This window comes from Carassius carassius, chromosome 13 (genome assembly GCF_963082965.1).
Source record: "Carassius carassius chromosome 13, fCarCar2.1, whole genome shotgun sequence".
NCBI classification, from domain to species: domain Eukaryota; kingdom Metazoa; phylum Chordata; class Actinopteri; order Cypriniformes; family Cyprinidae; genus Carassius; species Carassius carassius.
In genome coordinates this window covers 5862896-5878778 of record NC_081767.1, presented here as the reverse complement: position 1 = coordinate 5878778, position 15883 = coordinate 5862896, and the positions used below count along the sequence as shown (strand labels likewise).

The following is a 15883-nucleotide window of genomic DNA, read 5'->3' as shown; positions in this document are numbered from 1 at the left end:
AAAATTAATGCTATCTGTTTTTTGGGTAATCCTGTTTGTGCATACAGTGATTGACCAGGGTCAACAAGGATGTGAAAACATATGAGAAAAGACAAACAACATAATATTCCTTTATTGGTCTTTCAAAAATGGTGGCAGCTTTCCCCGAAGATGTGAGACATGGCAACTGCAAAACCAATGAGGTAGTTTCTGAGAAATCGTCTCTCTAGAGACACTGACCCTGGCTCCACGTGCGCGCACAAACACACACACACACACACACACACGTTTGTTTTTGTGAAAAGTGGGGACATCCCATAGGTGTAATGGTTTTTATACTGTACAAACTGTATATTATATGGCCCTACACCAACCATTCACCTAACCCTAACCCTCACAGGAAACTTTGTGCATTTTTACTTTTTCAAAAAACTTATTCTGTATGATTTATACGCGTTTTGAAAAATGGAGACATGGGTTATGTCCTCAAAAGTCACCCTCTCCTTGTAATACCTGTGTCATACCCATGTTATTATACAGTGTCCTGATATGTCACAAAAACAAGAGCACACACACACACACACACTTGTTTGTAATGGGTCCCTGCAGTGATCCATGGCATCTGATAATTGTGAGCTCACTAGACCATCGCTAACAGATGGGAGTGGAACCGCACCATTAGCTAATACATGCAGGCTGTCAACCCACGCATCAATGGCATGAAATGTCAAACTGTCATTCTTAAAGAGTTCAGACCCTATCCATCTGCTATCCAATCTAATACTTATTAAACACAGATTATGGGATGAAGCTCCTCTGCTCTGCTCTAGAGTTGGTCTTCACTAACCCTGATAGAGTGGACAGGAGTCAGATGGAGAGAAATAGCCACTATCCATCAGTGTGCTCCATTGAAATAATGCCCACCTGGCTAAGAGGTTAAAATTCTTTCAGACCTTGCCCATGTTTCCACTGACTTGACAGCTGAAGGGTGATGTAATGGATTGCCTTACGTGACGGAACAACCACCTTTTTTGGAGTCAGTGCCAACCCGTCCTTTTGATCGCCGCCCTGCAGCAGGTCTCCTGACAGGAGCAGAAAAGAGAGAAGAGGAGTAACGTAACAAACAAAAAATAAAATATAAAATAAAAAATAAAATAAAAAAATAAAAATAAAAAAAGACATATCTGAAATTTAAAGGATTAGTTAACCCCTAAACTTTTTTCATGCAACTACAATAAATGTGGACCAAGACTTTTAATTTTAACTTTTGTTTAATTGTTTAATTTTTAAATGTAAAAAAGCTGTCTGTATGACTTATGTGCAATATTCCAGGTTTTCTGAAGCCATATGATAGTTTAGTGTGAGGAACAGATTGCAACGTTGCTACGTCTGTGGTTTTACTGTTGAATGGAGCTACTTTTACACAGTTGTTAACGGTTGTTGGTTAAAGCAATCTCTCCCCACCCCCAGAATGTTATTTCAAGAGAGGGGACCCCCAATGGAAGGGGAAAACTGTGATTGGGCTGGTTTTGGTGCTTTCTACTGCTTAGTCCGAGTTTGATTGTTTCCCTACCCCTGCTGGAATGTGTTCTGAAATCTAATACATCCCTACTATGTAGTATTCGAAAAAGAGTATGCCAAATTGTAGTATGTCCGAATTCGTAGTTTTCAAAAAACAGTAGGTAAAAAGTATGACGTGCTACTTCCTATCAAGATTCTGAGGGTCATGAGGCCATGAGGCCATGGGATAGGATTTATGAAGGACAGTAAAGAGACATGACTTATGCTGGTAGAACATGTGAGAGTGAAAACATGGTGGATGCAGTACATCTGAATTTCATTACCCATATTCATACTCTATAGAACATATTTTTTTTTTAACACCAAGTAAGTTAAGATTCAAATGTAGTACCTACTCAGACAATATGTGAATTCAGAAGCATTGACTTTATTTTGTTTTTGATTCTGAACCGTAATCTACTTGCATTGTCAAAGTGGTAATTATTTACACCTGTACCAAGTAAGAACAAAACAGTAGGTGGTAAAATGTATAGCATTGCTCGTCTCTATTTTGAACTTTTGTTTTTTGACCTTGAATTTTGTTTCCAAAGCATCAACACATATCAGCCCTTGTGTCTATCTGCCTTGAATGTACTAAAAATGTTCTAAATAGCAAATTTTTGCTCAAGGCAAACAGAAAAGAGATACTCTTGACCTGCAATGCATCATGCTTGCCAGGAAAGTGAGTGAGTACAAATGCAAATAATTTTTTTTTTCGAATCATATGTCATCGATAGCTGTTCATTTCCAAGATTTTGTATGATTGTGCTCAAATCTGCTGCATCGCACTGGAGTTCTCATGAACCACACACAACATAATCTTTTTAAAGTAGACTCTGATTGGGAAAACAGTGTTTGCGTCATCCAAACAAGCTGAACTCTGACATTAAGTAAACCTGGCTGCAAACCAGAAGTGCTAATGTGAAAGCCAACATTCCCTCATACTGCTATTACTTCATTATTTAGTCTTAGGAAAAATGATCTCATAAACGTAAATCTCAGAGCCTTCTGCAGTGTGGACGGTTAAAAACTCATTGAGAGAACAAAAGATGGAATAAATTGAGTCTTTAATACTGATGCAGTACTTAATTTCCACCAGGCTGCATCATTAAAAGCTGGTTATGCACTGCATAGAAGGAAGCTAAAGGCTCCTACCCTTCAGTACAACTGATACCAATGGATTGGCTGCATGTGGTGCTTGGTTGAGCCGAATCAGAATCAATGGCAGCCCTGAGGGCCCGATGCAGAGGTTACAGAGAAATTAGTCCCTGACCATATTGGCTTATCAGCTACCAGCTTTTATTTTTCTTAAATGAGGGATTAATTATTGCCCCCAGAAGAGCATAGTCTGCACTGTGTAGATAAATCTGACTGTTTCCCCACTGGGCAGTGCAGAAATAAGGGGGAAAGGGCAGATTCAGAGTTGTAAAAAGAGTGTGAGAGTAACTCACCAACACAACCATCAACCATGACCATCACATGATCCAGAAAATGAAAGCAAAGACTCATATTTGCTTTTGCATGATTGGGTATAATGTGGCCACGTTTCCAACTTTTTATAGTTTTGTTCTATAAAAGTTTCTCTCTTAGGTTTAACTTATTAAATTTTGACAGAGCAAAAGCTTAAAATGTTTGTTAATCAGATTGTTTTGTTGTTATTGTCTCTCTCTCTCTCTCTCTCTCTCTCTCTCTCTCTCTCAGTTAAGTTAACTGCTGTGCAGGGGATACTAGAAAAAGGTAATGGTAAAAAAAATAAAAATAAAAAAATAAAAATAAAAACAAAGGATTACAATAGGCTTTGCTTCTAGAGATGTTATTTTTAATAAAGAAAGGAAACATGCATTTGGATAGTGTATAGCTCATCAAAAAGCATAAGAGCAGATGTACTACTCGTGAATATGTCATGACAAAAATATGCACAAGGATAAAAACTACTGATGTACTTTTGTATGAAATATATGCAACATAGGTTTTAAAATACTTGAAACCACTGATTTAATTGCACTTTTTTGTTTGGGGAACGAAGAAATGGAGGAGCATTTTGAGAAGATAGCTGTAAACAAATCATAGATGTAAAAGAAAAGATTAATACTTATTGCTGACAATATCCTCCAATATGTTATTAAGGAAATATATATATAAACTTGTTTTTGCTAAATGTGTTTTTTTTTTTTGAGATTATGTAAAATGTATTTGATATCATTTTTAATAATGTATTAAGTATTATTAAAAAAAATATATTGTTACAAAAATTATTAAACAAAATGATTGTTTATAAGATATAAATAAAATTATTTTAAAACAAAAGTATTTTTTGTAAGTTATGAATCTTTAACATATAATTGAACAACATGCAAATTAAATAGCAGAATCAGAAGTCAATAACATCTGAATTGCATTATACTGTATATTGTAATTCTCTGAAACAAATGTATTATTGATAATAGACTTTGAAATAAGCTATTCTTCCACCTGCTAATGTTAAGCCATTGACCGTTGCCAAGCAACATAAAAACTTTGAATACTTTATCAAATAATACTGTCTAAAGGACAAAATTATAGCCCCATATCCACATATATTCTCACACATATACAAACACAGACCCAAGAAATGTCTAATTTGGCCATGCCGCAGAGATCAAAGCCTTATTTTCCTGCTTTCTCGCTCTCTCTCTCTATCTCTCTCTCTCTCTCTCTCTCAGTATCTCTCTGCAGGACTCTGTAACTGTCAGTAGACATTTCAGCATTTCAAAGAGCAATTGTTAGGCCATCTTTCTCTGCTACTCCATCCATCTGCCATACCTGGAGAAATTTGCGTCTTTGGGCTCCATCTCACATGTGCAAATAAAGCCAGACACAACAACACTACTGAATCCTGTGTGATTTATCGCTGTTTTTATTCTGTTCTTTGGCAGTGACAGATGTTTTGATCCCAGATTATTGGTCTCATGCAAGCGTGGGCCTCCAATCATCTTCAGAACGCACGTATGATGCAAACATGCATGTTTGATGTCCGTTGATGGCATTCGATTTAGCCAATGAGACAAGGTGCGAATATGAACTGTCCTGAAAGTGCGGACCAGATCTTTTCCAGAGATGGAAGTGTCATAATTACATTGGGATTCGCAAATTAACTCTTATTTCTCTCTGCCGGTAGTGGGAGGTCAGTTCATGGACGGCCATGAGCTTCTCAGCTGGAGGTCAAATTCTCCATTTGCTCCCATGTGGATAAAACGTACTACATGCATGAATAATGTGTAATCATTTATTTAAAAGAAAATAAAGTAGCAAGTGAACACCTCACACTGGATAATCAGGCCTCAGAATTCCAGTTCTTGCTCATTATCTTCCCTTGGTTGTATGAGTCATGAAACAAAATGGGCCTAAGCAGTTCTCAATGGGTGTTTATAAGGAGCTCATTAGCATTTCTATATTCTCGCTGACCTCAAATGTTGGAATCGTGCTAGAACTGTAGGGTGAGTAATCTATGCGGTAAATTGCCGGCTCACAGCAATGACTTTGGATAGCTCAGAATTCCCAGTTTCTGGGAAATTATCATCATGAAAAACTCGCAATCATGTACTTAATGAGAGGAATAATTAATCAGAGACCCCAAATTAGAGCTAAAAGTATGAATGGGAAACGAAGAGGTCTCCCTCCGCAATACTTCACAGAAGGTGAATGAATTATTCAAATGTGGCATGCATGATAGATAATTTGCTGCAGGCCATCTCTGTAAACAGCTTGCAAAGGGGGCTCAGAGCAGAACGTTCTGTTATGTAAAAAAAAGCAAAATAGAGCCGATTCACAAAAATTTACTTTCAGGCTGGGGATTTCTATGAGGTGTAAGTTGTTTTCAAACTTAGTTTGATTGCTTGGTCTGAAGAAAGGTTTGGTTTTCACATTGTGTCCGAACCACAATATGATTGAATTAAATTGCTTCTGTTTTCCATTGTTGATAGGTACTCCAAAGGAGAACATGCCAATTTTATTATATGTCACTGAGGTATTTATGCCTTTGGACTTACCTCTCACACCGAACAGCACTTTTGTTTGTCTGCTGATGGGCGAACGTGTGCTGCTATCTGTAAGCAATTATACACCGTACAGGAGTACACATTAGCTAGTCTGCACCAAACCTTATAGAATGAAAGTCTCTTTAAGACTCAACCAATCAACAACCAGGAATCTGATTCCCTTGACAGCATCCCAACTATTTTCTGTTTATTTTCTTTAACTTTGTTTTATTTTCGCAAGCAGACTATTAATGCTTTTGCTGTGTTCCTGGAGGAGCTGAGCAGTACTAGAGCTCCTCAGAGTAATTTGGTTCCACCTGAGGAGATCCACATGCTTGTGCAAACACAGAATCAATATTAATCAACTCGGAGGGGAGACAGGCTTTAGTTGTTTTTTTTTAAGCGGATGTTGTAGCCAGGCGTGTAGATAATATTTCAACACAAATGTAAGGCCAGCTACTGCAGTGGTCAAGATCGTTTCTCTTTCTCCGGCTACTCAGAGGAAAACTAACATCTTAAGAAAAATCTCTCTCTTTCTCTGGCTCATTCAACACAAATGCACGGGTTGTCAGAAATGAATTGATCATGCATTTTATATTCTGGTTCAATTCATTGAATTTGAACTTAATGTGAACTGAAAAACAGGATGTACTGTAGAACTGTAATTTGAATAAAGATGTTTTAATTGATGTTTTTCAGAACTCATAAACATTATCATGCACACAATAAATGGGATATGTTAACATATTCTGACAAAATCAATGTGATTCATGAGTATTGAACTTATGTCTAATTAGTTAGAAAATTAGAAATTAGAAAATTAGAAAATGTTATACATCAAGTAATAATTTAGCATGATTATTCGAAAATTAACTAGCAAAATTCCTCAGTTGTGTCACTAACTACAGGTATGTTTACATCCACCCAAATAATCTGTGATTGGATTGATGGCTCAGTTGGATTGAAAAGCCTTCATGTAAACTCCTCAATTAGTCTGATTAAGTTTGATCTGAATGAAATTTCGAACGTTTTGTAGACCTGAAATAATTCAATCAATATAAGAAAAAAATATATTAAAAAAATAAGCATAAAAATGCTCGATTCCCAATAATTTCTCAATTGGTTAAAAAACAAAAAACAAAACGTTGTGCAGTGCCATGATGTAGATGTTTACCGGAGCCCTTTTATAATAATATCTCTTTTTACATATATTTAACTTCTTTGATTTAATTGATTTTATTTGATCTATCATTTAACTTATTGAGCTGGTCAGTGTTGGACGTGACTGATTATTTAATTTAGTTGCTAAGCTTAGGTACGAGGTATGCTTATGAGATCTAAAATATGGTCATGCAGAATAGGATCTCAATAACATATTGACATATGCTTTATAAGTACTAATAAATAGACAGTATGTGCATGTTATACCTAGTGTGGTTATACACAGATTTTGTACTGTACCTAATGCGTGAATATTCAGTAAATTCTTCTTTCTGCCATCCCAATTCAACTTCCTGTTGCCTTATTGCCTTGCCTTTTCCTTTCCATCCGTTTTATATGCCCCATGTTTTGCTATTCTTTATTTTTCTCCCTGCTAGTTCCACTACCCAAGACTGTAATTGATGACTGGTTGCCAATCATAATGTTGTCATAATAAAAGACTTAAGAGGATTATTGTCTCTATACTCTGCCACAGCTCGGCCTCTCAGCCTACATCATACTTGCCCTTATCTCAGATCAGCGCTCTCTGAAACGCAATGCAAACACATTCATTTAGAGCCGCTCATTTGATTACGCACATAATCTCCCTCTATGAATTTAGATGGGAAGCAATTGAGTTCCTAAACAGCCTATGAAATCACAATGGTGGCACCATCTGCTGTTAAATTTTATTGATGGATTATGGATCGTAAGTGATGTGAGTAAATGTTTACATGTGTTTTGACGACAGTCGTTTGGGGGGGAGATAATTAGTTTCAGATTATCACATATGTCACTAAATTGAGATAGTAGAACAATGCTCTCCAGATACCTTTCTGTCCCCCACTGTTATGTTGGAAACACATGCTAAATTGTGCATTTATTTTGATTGACATTTACAGCATTATCTCTGTGTAAACGTATATATTGGAAGTCCTTTAACAGATTACATCGCAAATGGATCCTCTTGGAATATCCCTCAAGGCTGTGACTTATATTTGTTCAATAAACAAAGGGCAGCATTTAGATAGTGAATGTTCCCTGCTGGTTGCTGATATCAGTGGATGACAGTTAATCTGAATTGTCATTCATTTACAGATATATGGACTTACCAAGGCAGAGTGCTAAATCTTTGAGACTTCTTGTTGGGTGTTGCATATTCCATTGAATGTTTATAGAATGCTTATTTAGTTTTTCCCTGCTCAGTGCCCTTTCTTTGTTACAGGAATTACAATGAATTTGGATCCAGGGTCTCAGAAAGCACTAGAGATATGGACAAGAGAAATGTATTTTTTATTTAGAAGTTGAGTTCCCAGAAACTCTTCCACAAGCCCATTCTTCTTAATCATGGGTATGAAAAGCCAGAGAAACACAGAAGAAAATAACAATAATTGAGAGAGGGAGTGATTAATGTTTTCATTGTGACTAGATTAGGTAACAGGCAACCTAAAGCTTTCATCGATGATGGCTCTATTGGGTTTGGCAAGTATGAAAATATTTTCTCATATAAGACACACTGATCAAGTTACAGCAGGATGGGGAGAATCTGAAAGATTGAAAACCTCATTCAGCCAGAGGGGCAATAACCTTCTCAACATTTATCCTGGATGATTCAGCAAGCAGGCACTTTGTAAGTTCCAGTACCCATGGCTCTTTGCAGCAGGCTGATGGCTTCATGCTTTTCAACAGGAAAAGATAGCAATGCGGTTCAAATGAGCTGAATTACCTGGTACATCAAATTAGTAGTTGAAAATTCATGTGATAATTGTAATGTTTTTAGACATTTCATGCAACTTTATTAAAATCTATAATAGTGTAAATTCATATTAAAATAAATTAGCTGAACTGTGGAGTTTTTTCCTTTTTTTTGACCCCCTTAAGGATTAAGTTAATTTTTATATGTAGTATTATTATTATTATTATTATTATTATTATTGCATCTACACCTATACTTCAACTTAACTAAGTTCAGTTGCTGCCATAATTAAGTAATTACAACCTAAAAAAAATGTTCCATTTCTTATATTTGGGGTTTTAGAGATAATATCTGCCAAATGGGTTTTAATGTAATTAGAAAAACATTTTAATGTTATGATATATTATAATATTAGTATATAACATATCATTTCATTATTTTTACATTCATAAATAATTTAATTATATGTGTAACGGGAGGGAGGATTAAAACACAAAGAGAAAAATTCCTGATGGAGTAGCCAACTGCAAAATCAACAGTTTCTTCCCAGTATTTTAAAAACATAGAATCCCTTGCCATTCCACCAAAAATCGAGTCATTAAAGTAAAAACAAAATGTCTGTACACAAAGCATGAATGTTTAATAGGATACAGAACATCAGAGTCAGAGCCTTGAGCGACTGGCACTGGCTTTTGAACCACCTACTGAGAGCATGGAGCTTTGGGAAGTCAACCCAATAAAACAAGCCTGGTTTGCAGTCACACATGTGCCAACACAGTGGCTTGCTGCAAAGGGGGACGTACTCCACTGTATGAGCAGAAAACTCAAGATGCACCTCAACTCTGATCTTTGCTCTATGCTTTGCTGTACATTAGATCTGCATATGTTGGTATGGTAATCTTAATGTTAAGAATAGGAGGAAGTTGTCAAGCATAGTTATAATGTGCAGTAAGATGGGGGGGATCGAATTAAGGACTATCACACAAATTTATGAGCATAGGACGACTAGGAAGGGCCAGTTAGTCCTTTCCGATGTCACTCGTCCACTGTGTGTTGATCTTCAATTACTTCCTTCAAGACGGAGATTTAAACTCCCCTTGTGTAAATCAAATAGATATAGAAATTCATTTATACCTGCTGCAATTAGGTTTTTAAATGAGTTATTGTAATTTGTGTGCTGTGTTGTTATATGTATGTGTATGTGTATGCTGCTGTCTACACAAAGAATTGCCCTTGAGGACAATAAAGTTTAATCAATCAATCAATCAATCAATCATATTGCATAAGCACTCATGACATCCCATACCTGCAGTATGTTATTTTTTTTTTATTTAATTTTTTTTACTGTGGAACACAAAAATGTAAAATAATCCATTCAGCAATTTTCCAAGAAAGTACAATTGCAATCATTCTACATTCTAATAAATTCATGTGTTACTTGTTTCTTTGCAATTATTTGTTAAAGTAATAGCATTTTCTGAGTGAAAATTCGATAAAAACACCATAACATAAGACGGAATAATTTTTTCTATAGCTTTCTAAATCCGATGGACTTTCATGTTTTATTAACGTGTTTTCTTTTTGTAGCATAACATTTTTTTCTGGCTGTGTACTTATGAAAAATAGCTCCATAAATATTCTTATTTTGTGCTTGATGAAAAAAATAAATAAAATGAATATGGTTTTGGTATGACATGAGATTGTATAAACAATGGCAGAATTGATTCCATTATGATTTCTTTTTCAGTTATTTGTCTGTTTTTGAACACATTCATGCCCAAGGGACATCTTCGGGTAGATTAATGATTGTGGCTCCCAAAATAGACAAGCCTTTATTATAGTACACAGAGGATTTAAGCTGTCAGCTACTCAAAGATGTTTTTTCTCCTCTTTTTTTTCCTGCCTTCTCGGGTAGAAAATAAATTAGGTGAGGCTGTTCAGAGAAGTACTTGTTGTGGTGCTCTGCATCGGCTGGTTGGCCTGAGCTCACTGACTATAAGAGAAAACATTTTACTTTTGATTTGGTATTTATGAGCGTCACTTTTATTTATTTATTTATTTTGAATAACAATTGTTAATTTTCTTTTTTTCCTGTCACACTCATTGACTCTCTCTCTCTTTCTCTTTCTCAGAAGCGATTTTATGCTGTTTTCAACTGTGCATCTAAAACCCAGCATTTATGGAGTGAATTTTAGGTTCTCAATCCACGTTTCATCTGCCACTCATTCAGTAAATAAAGTGCAGAACATGCAACAAAAGCCCAAATCAGCAGCTCTTTTTGTAATTTACCAGCGAGAGCCATCTCTTTCTGCTTTTTACCAGCTCCTGTCGATTTAGCCATGCTGATATGGGAATAATTCATTTGTGCTACAATGTGGTTGAAAATGGAGGGAATCATTTGAAAAGCATTTCCTCCATCGCGCGTTTCTCGTCTTAATGACAATGTGCCGAGAGGAAACCAGATAAATGAACATAACAAGACTTGTCACTTAGACAGTAGGACTTCAGCTGCCAGTGAATTTAAAGCAGGACTTTAGCTATTCTCCACTTTTGCAGTCGTTGATGCTCTGCTGGTCTCTTCAGATGAGAGAGAGAGAGAGAGAGAGAGAGAGAGAGAGAGAGAGATGGGGCAGAGAGATGGGCCAAAACTTGGTCAGATCTCTTTCTGATGGAGCTTTGTGCTTGTAGTGTCAGAAATGATCCAAGACTTATTTTTTTTCTGTCCCAAATCTTGAGTAACAAACGGGCCATTTGGAATTTCTAAAGGCACAGAAGTGCTGATATCGATCAAGGCCTGTAGGCCAACATGTGTATACATCGGGGTCTGCTAATTGTCACACCTTTTGCACAATGGGTAAAGCTGTAATCTGCTGATTGGTCATTTTGACCTTAACTGTTGCTCTGGCTCTTTTTCTCTGCTGACTCTTTCCTTTGCTGCCTCTTTTCTTTGCTGGAGCTCTCTTCTCTGTGCTCTGCCCTCTCTCTCTCTCTCTCTCTCTCTCTCTCTCTCTCTCTCTCTCTCAGGTAATGTTTTACATGCATGTTGGGTACAATTAACTATATGTTTTACAATCCTTCATCTATTTTGTAACCAATTTACACTCTAAAAAACGCTGGGTTGATTTTTCAACCCATATGCTGGGTTGAGGCCGCTGGATAGGATTTTGGTCTCGAAAATTGTTCTCGATTTTAACCCAGCGGGGCTGGGTTGAGAACGCGGAGGTGAAGGAGAGCACGCATGTCACGTCAAGATCGCACGTCTCCAGTGCGAGCAGCCACCATTTCATTCTCAGCGTGAAAGAAGCGAGAAGCGAGTGAAAGACTATGGTAAGTAAATATTCAAAATATAAAGTTATCGTTTATTGTTTACCCGGTTGTATGAAAGGCGGAAACAAAGGAGCTTAACGTTATATTAAAAAAAAAAAAAAAAAATGGACGCAGTTTTCGCCTCAGACACGGAGGTCTTAACGGCATCATTTAACGTTATTGAATGGAAGAGATAATTTTAATATAACGTCCATGAATGTATTTTGTCATATTTACATAAGACTTTACATTATCTGTACTTTTTGAGACGTTAATAGACGGTTATGGTCACGGTTACACGCATGTTAATTTGTCTTTTTTTTTCGCGGTTAAACTGAATGTATGTTTGTCTCCTAAAGGAAACGGCATTGTGTAGTAAAGACTAGCATAATTATTTTGAGGCTGTTGAAGTGGTAACTGTTAAAAGTATGTTTTACATGTAATATTTCAGACTGGTCCAACTCGTGTCTTCATTGTCCTCGCGCCGAGAGTTAAAGACACAGAAGCTGTTTGTGTGAGAGTCTCAGACTGTGAGGAGGAGGATGTGTTCTTCTGAAGAGAGGGACAGACGGGTTTAAGGAGGGTAAACTTCAGAATAACATTGTTATCTTTATTTTTACTAAGACTAAAATAATGTTTGTTTTTGTAGATGTTGAAATCCAGAGACAAGATAACTTCATTCTTTTGAGACTGATGTGAGTTATTATTATAATTTTTTTTAATTTAATGTTTCTCTTGTGTCCTGCCTGTTTACTTTACATTTTGATGCTACAACAGTGTGATCATGTTCATATTTTATTGAAACCATTGATGTCCCTCTTCGCAGAACTCAAACTAACTGGAGTTAAGGGGACAGAAGTCTGCTTGTGTGAGGAGGAGGTTTTCTCAGCTTCTTCTGAAGAGAGGGAAAGATAGTTTAAGGCAAGTAAACTTCATAATTTCATGTTATCAGTTGTTTTTTTTTTTTTTTACTAAGTAAAATAATGTTTGTTTTTTTGTTTTTGTAGATGTTAAAAGCCAGAGACATGGGAGAGCATCATTCTTTTGAGATTTTATGTAAGTTATTTTTAGAAAATTAATGTTTCTGTTGTCTCCTGTCGGTTTACTTCACATTTTGATGCAACAACAGTGTGATTACATGCTCGTTTCATTAAAACCATTTATGTCTGTGTTGTTCATTGCAGAACTCAAACCAACTTTGGAGTTGTCTGATTTGGAGAGTCATCATTCTTGGTCTTCCTTCTTAAAGGTAAAGTTCACACAAAAAATAATTTAATTGCCCTCATGTCATTCCAAACCTATAAGACTTGAATATATTGAAATTAATATATTTTTCATTTTCTCATAATTTTGTTAATCCATTTATAGTCTAGATAATCAGTATTTTCAATCCTCATGAATACAGAGTTATTATAGAAGTAATTCATTCTGATATTTATATATTAATAAATCTTAAATTATATGATAGCAAACATGTATGTTCAAAATAAAATAATGGTCTCCCAGAATAGCAATGGAGGACACAAATTAAGAGAATATTAAATATATTCATTTGTTTTCCAAAAATGAGCAGAGTTTGTGTGAGTCTGGAACAACATGTGGAGAGTAAATTATGACCATTTTTATTTTTTGGTGAACTAACCGTTTGAAGAGCAGCCATCTACGTACACTCTAAAAACTGCTGGGTTGAAAACAACCCAATTTGGGTTATTTTGGCCACCCAGCGCTGGGTCAAAAAGGGACGAACCCAACGCTGGGTTATTTTAACCCAATTACATTTAACCCAACCTTCTGGGTTGCTTTTTTATGATTTAAAATGACTACATTGCAGGGTTTCAAAAACCAGAGTGGGTGTTTTTTATCACTGTATTTCAGAAGGAAAACTACTGTATTTAGAAAATATTCGATTTCATTTCGCATGCAATGCTTGATAAGGCAGGGTTTGTGAGCTCAGCGCCACTTTGCAGCCGTCACCGGAGAAACCCTTACCTCTCCCGCTCTTAGCGCCTCCTGCTGGCAGAAATTAACTCTCAGAGTGCCGCCACCAATTGAGTGCAAGGATGTGGGAAATAATGCATTGCTACGTTAAAATGAACCCAAATTGAGCTAGGCATTAAACCTACAAATATTGTTCATTTTAAAGATCACTTTTACACACAAATAATAATTATCAAAAGGAAAATATTTATTAAAAACAAGAGAAAAGTCAAAAAGTAACATGTAAGAAGAAATGCAGAAAAGGATGGCATTAACAGCTACAGTTCATAAAGCATTGAACATTTGTTGAACATAACTTAAGGTCAAATTGGACTTTGTTCAATTGTATATATTGTATAAAAATATACAAACACACTATTATACAAACTTTACAATTAGTTAGGTTCTTTACCAACTATTCTGGCATGACAGTACACAAATAAATCACAACATTAACTCTGATATTATAACATTTAACAGACGTGTGTGTGTGTGTGTGTGTGTGTGTGTGTGTGTGTGTGTGTGTGTGTGTGTGTGTGTGTGTGTGAAAGAATGTGAGCATGTGTATGAATGACAGAGTGTAAAGTCTTCTACTAAACAACACGGAAAAAACATTTAACATTGTTTTTACAAATTATACACTTACAGTTTGTTTCATAGTCCATGAATACAGATCAAGCATCACGGTCAATTTTCATGATCTCTTTAGCATAACTGATTTAGTCATGAAGAAGCTCCATCAGCACATGTGACATCTACATCATCCGGGGCAGCGTCCTCCTTTAAAACCACTGCTGCATGAGTTTAGAGGAAAGGATGTTCTCTTCTTTCACCAGCATTCATCCCAGTCACCGCCTGCTCTTCATCAGTGGCCTAAGAGAAACACATTTGAAAAAATATAACATTTAATTAAACTATCCATTTTCAGATAGAGGTGTATTCACATCCGTAAGGATAGGTAAATAATCTGTTTTAAAGTTTCAACAGTTTGTGAGGTTTTTAATGTCTCGGTCCACCACAGCGCTCCAGTGCTATAATGGCAGCACTAGTATGAGGACATGTCATATTGTTTGAATAAATATTGCTTTCAGAAAGCTTCTTTACTGAAACATTAAAACAGACATGACATTCACATTCCTCACAAATGTTCATGTACGTAGATGGCTGCTCTTCAAACGGTTAGTTCACCAAAAAATAAAAATGGTCATAATTTACTCTCCACATGTTGTTCCAGACTCATACGAACTCTGCTCAGTTTTGGAAAACAAATGAATATATTTAATATTCTCTTAATTTGTGTCCTCCATTGCTATTCTGGGAGACCAGTATTTTATTTTGAACATACATGTTTGCTATCATATAATTTAAGATTTATTAATATATAAATATCAGAATGAATTACTTCTATAATAACTCTGTATTCATGAGGCTTGAAAATACTGATTATCTAGACTATAAATGGATTAACAAAATTATGAGAAAATGAAAAATATATTCATTTCAATATATTCAAGTCTTATAGGTTTGGAATGACATGAGGGCAATTAAATTATTTTTTGTGTGAACTTTACCTTTAAGAAGGAAGACCAAGAATGATGACTCTCCAAATCAGACAACTCCAAAGTTGGTTTGAGTTCTGCAATGAACAACACAGACATAAATGGTTTTAATGAAACGAGCATGTAATCACACTGTTGTTGCATCAAAATGTGAAGTAAACCGAAAGGAGACAACAGAAATATTAATTTTCTAAAAATAACTTACATAAAATCTCAAAAGAATGATGCTCTCCCATGTCTCTGGCTTTTAACATCTACAAAAACAAAAAACAGACATTTTTTACTCTTAGTAAAAAACAAAAACAACAACTGATGACTGATAACATGAAATTATGAATTTTACTTGCCTTAAACTATCTTTCCCTGTCTTCTGAAGCTGAGAAAACCGCCTCCTCCTCACACAAGCAGACTTCTGTGTCCTTAACTCCAGTTAGTTTGAGTTCTGCAAAGAGGGAAATCAATGGTTTCAATAAAATATGAACATATAATCACACTGTTGTTGCATCAAAATGTGAAGTAAACAGGCAGGACATGACAGAAACATTAATTTTCTAAAAAAATAACTCACATCAGTCTCAAAAGAATGAAGT

General features: G+C 35.8%; 2 long non-coding RNA genes across 3 annotated transcripts; one reads left to right on the top strand and one right to left on the bottom strand.

Moving 5' to 3' along the window:
- Positions 1 to 11710: 11710 nt before the first annotated feature.
- LOC132155565 (uncharacterized) lies at positions 11711 to 13060 on the top strand. Of its 2 annotated transcripts, XR_009437280.1 has the most exons (4): positions 11711 to 11778; positions 12209 to 12452; positions 12584 to 12813; positions 12942 to 13060. It is a non-coding gene; the product is annotated as an uncharacterized LOC132155565 (long non-coding RNA). The 2 variants fall into 2 exon arrangements; XR_009437279.1 differs by lacking the exon at positions 11711 to 11778 and having other exon boundaries at positions 11790 to 12452.
- A 1295-nt stretch (positions 13061 to 14355) lies between these two features.
- Positions 14356 to 15574, bottom strand: LOC132155564 (uncharacterized). The gene is made up of 3 exons (XR_009437278.1): positions 15499 to 15574; positions 15306 to 15370; positions 14356 to 14607 (listed from the first exon to the last, which is right to left on the bottom strand). It is a non-coding gene; the product is annotated as an uncharacterized LOC132155564 (long non-coding RNA).
- Between the last annotated feature and the right edge of the window lie 309 nt (positions 15575 to 15883).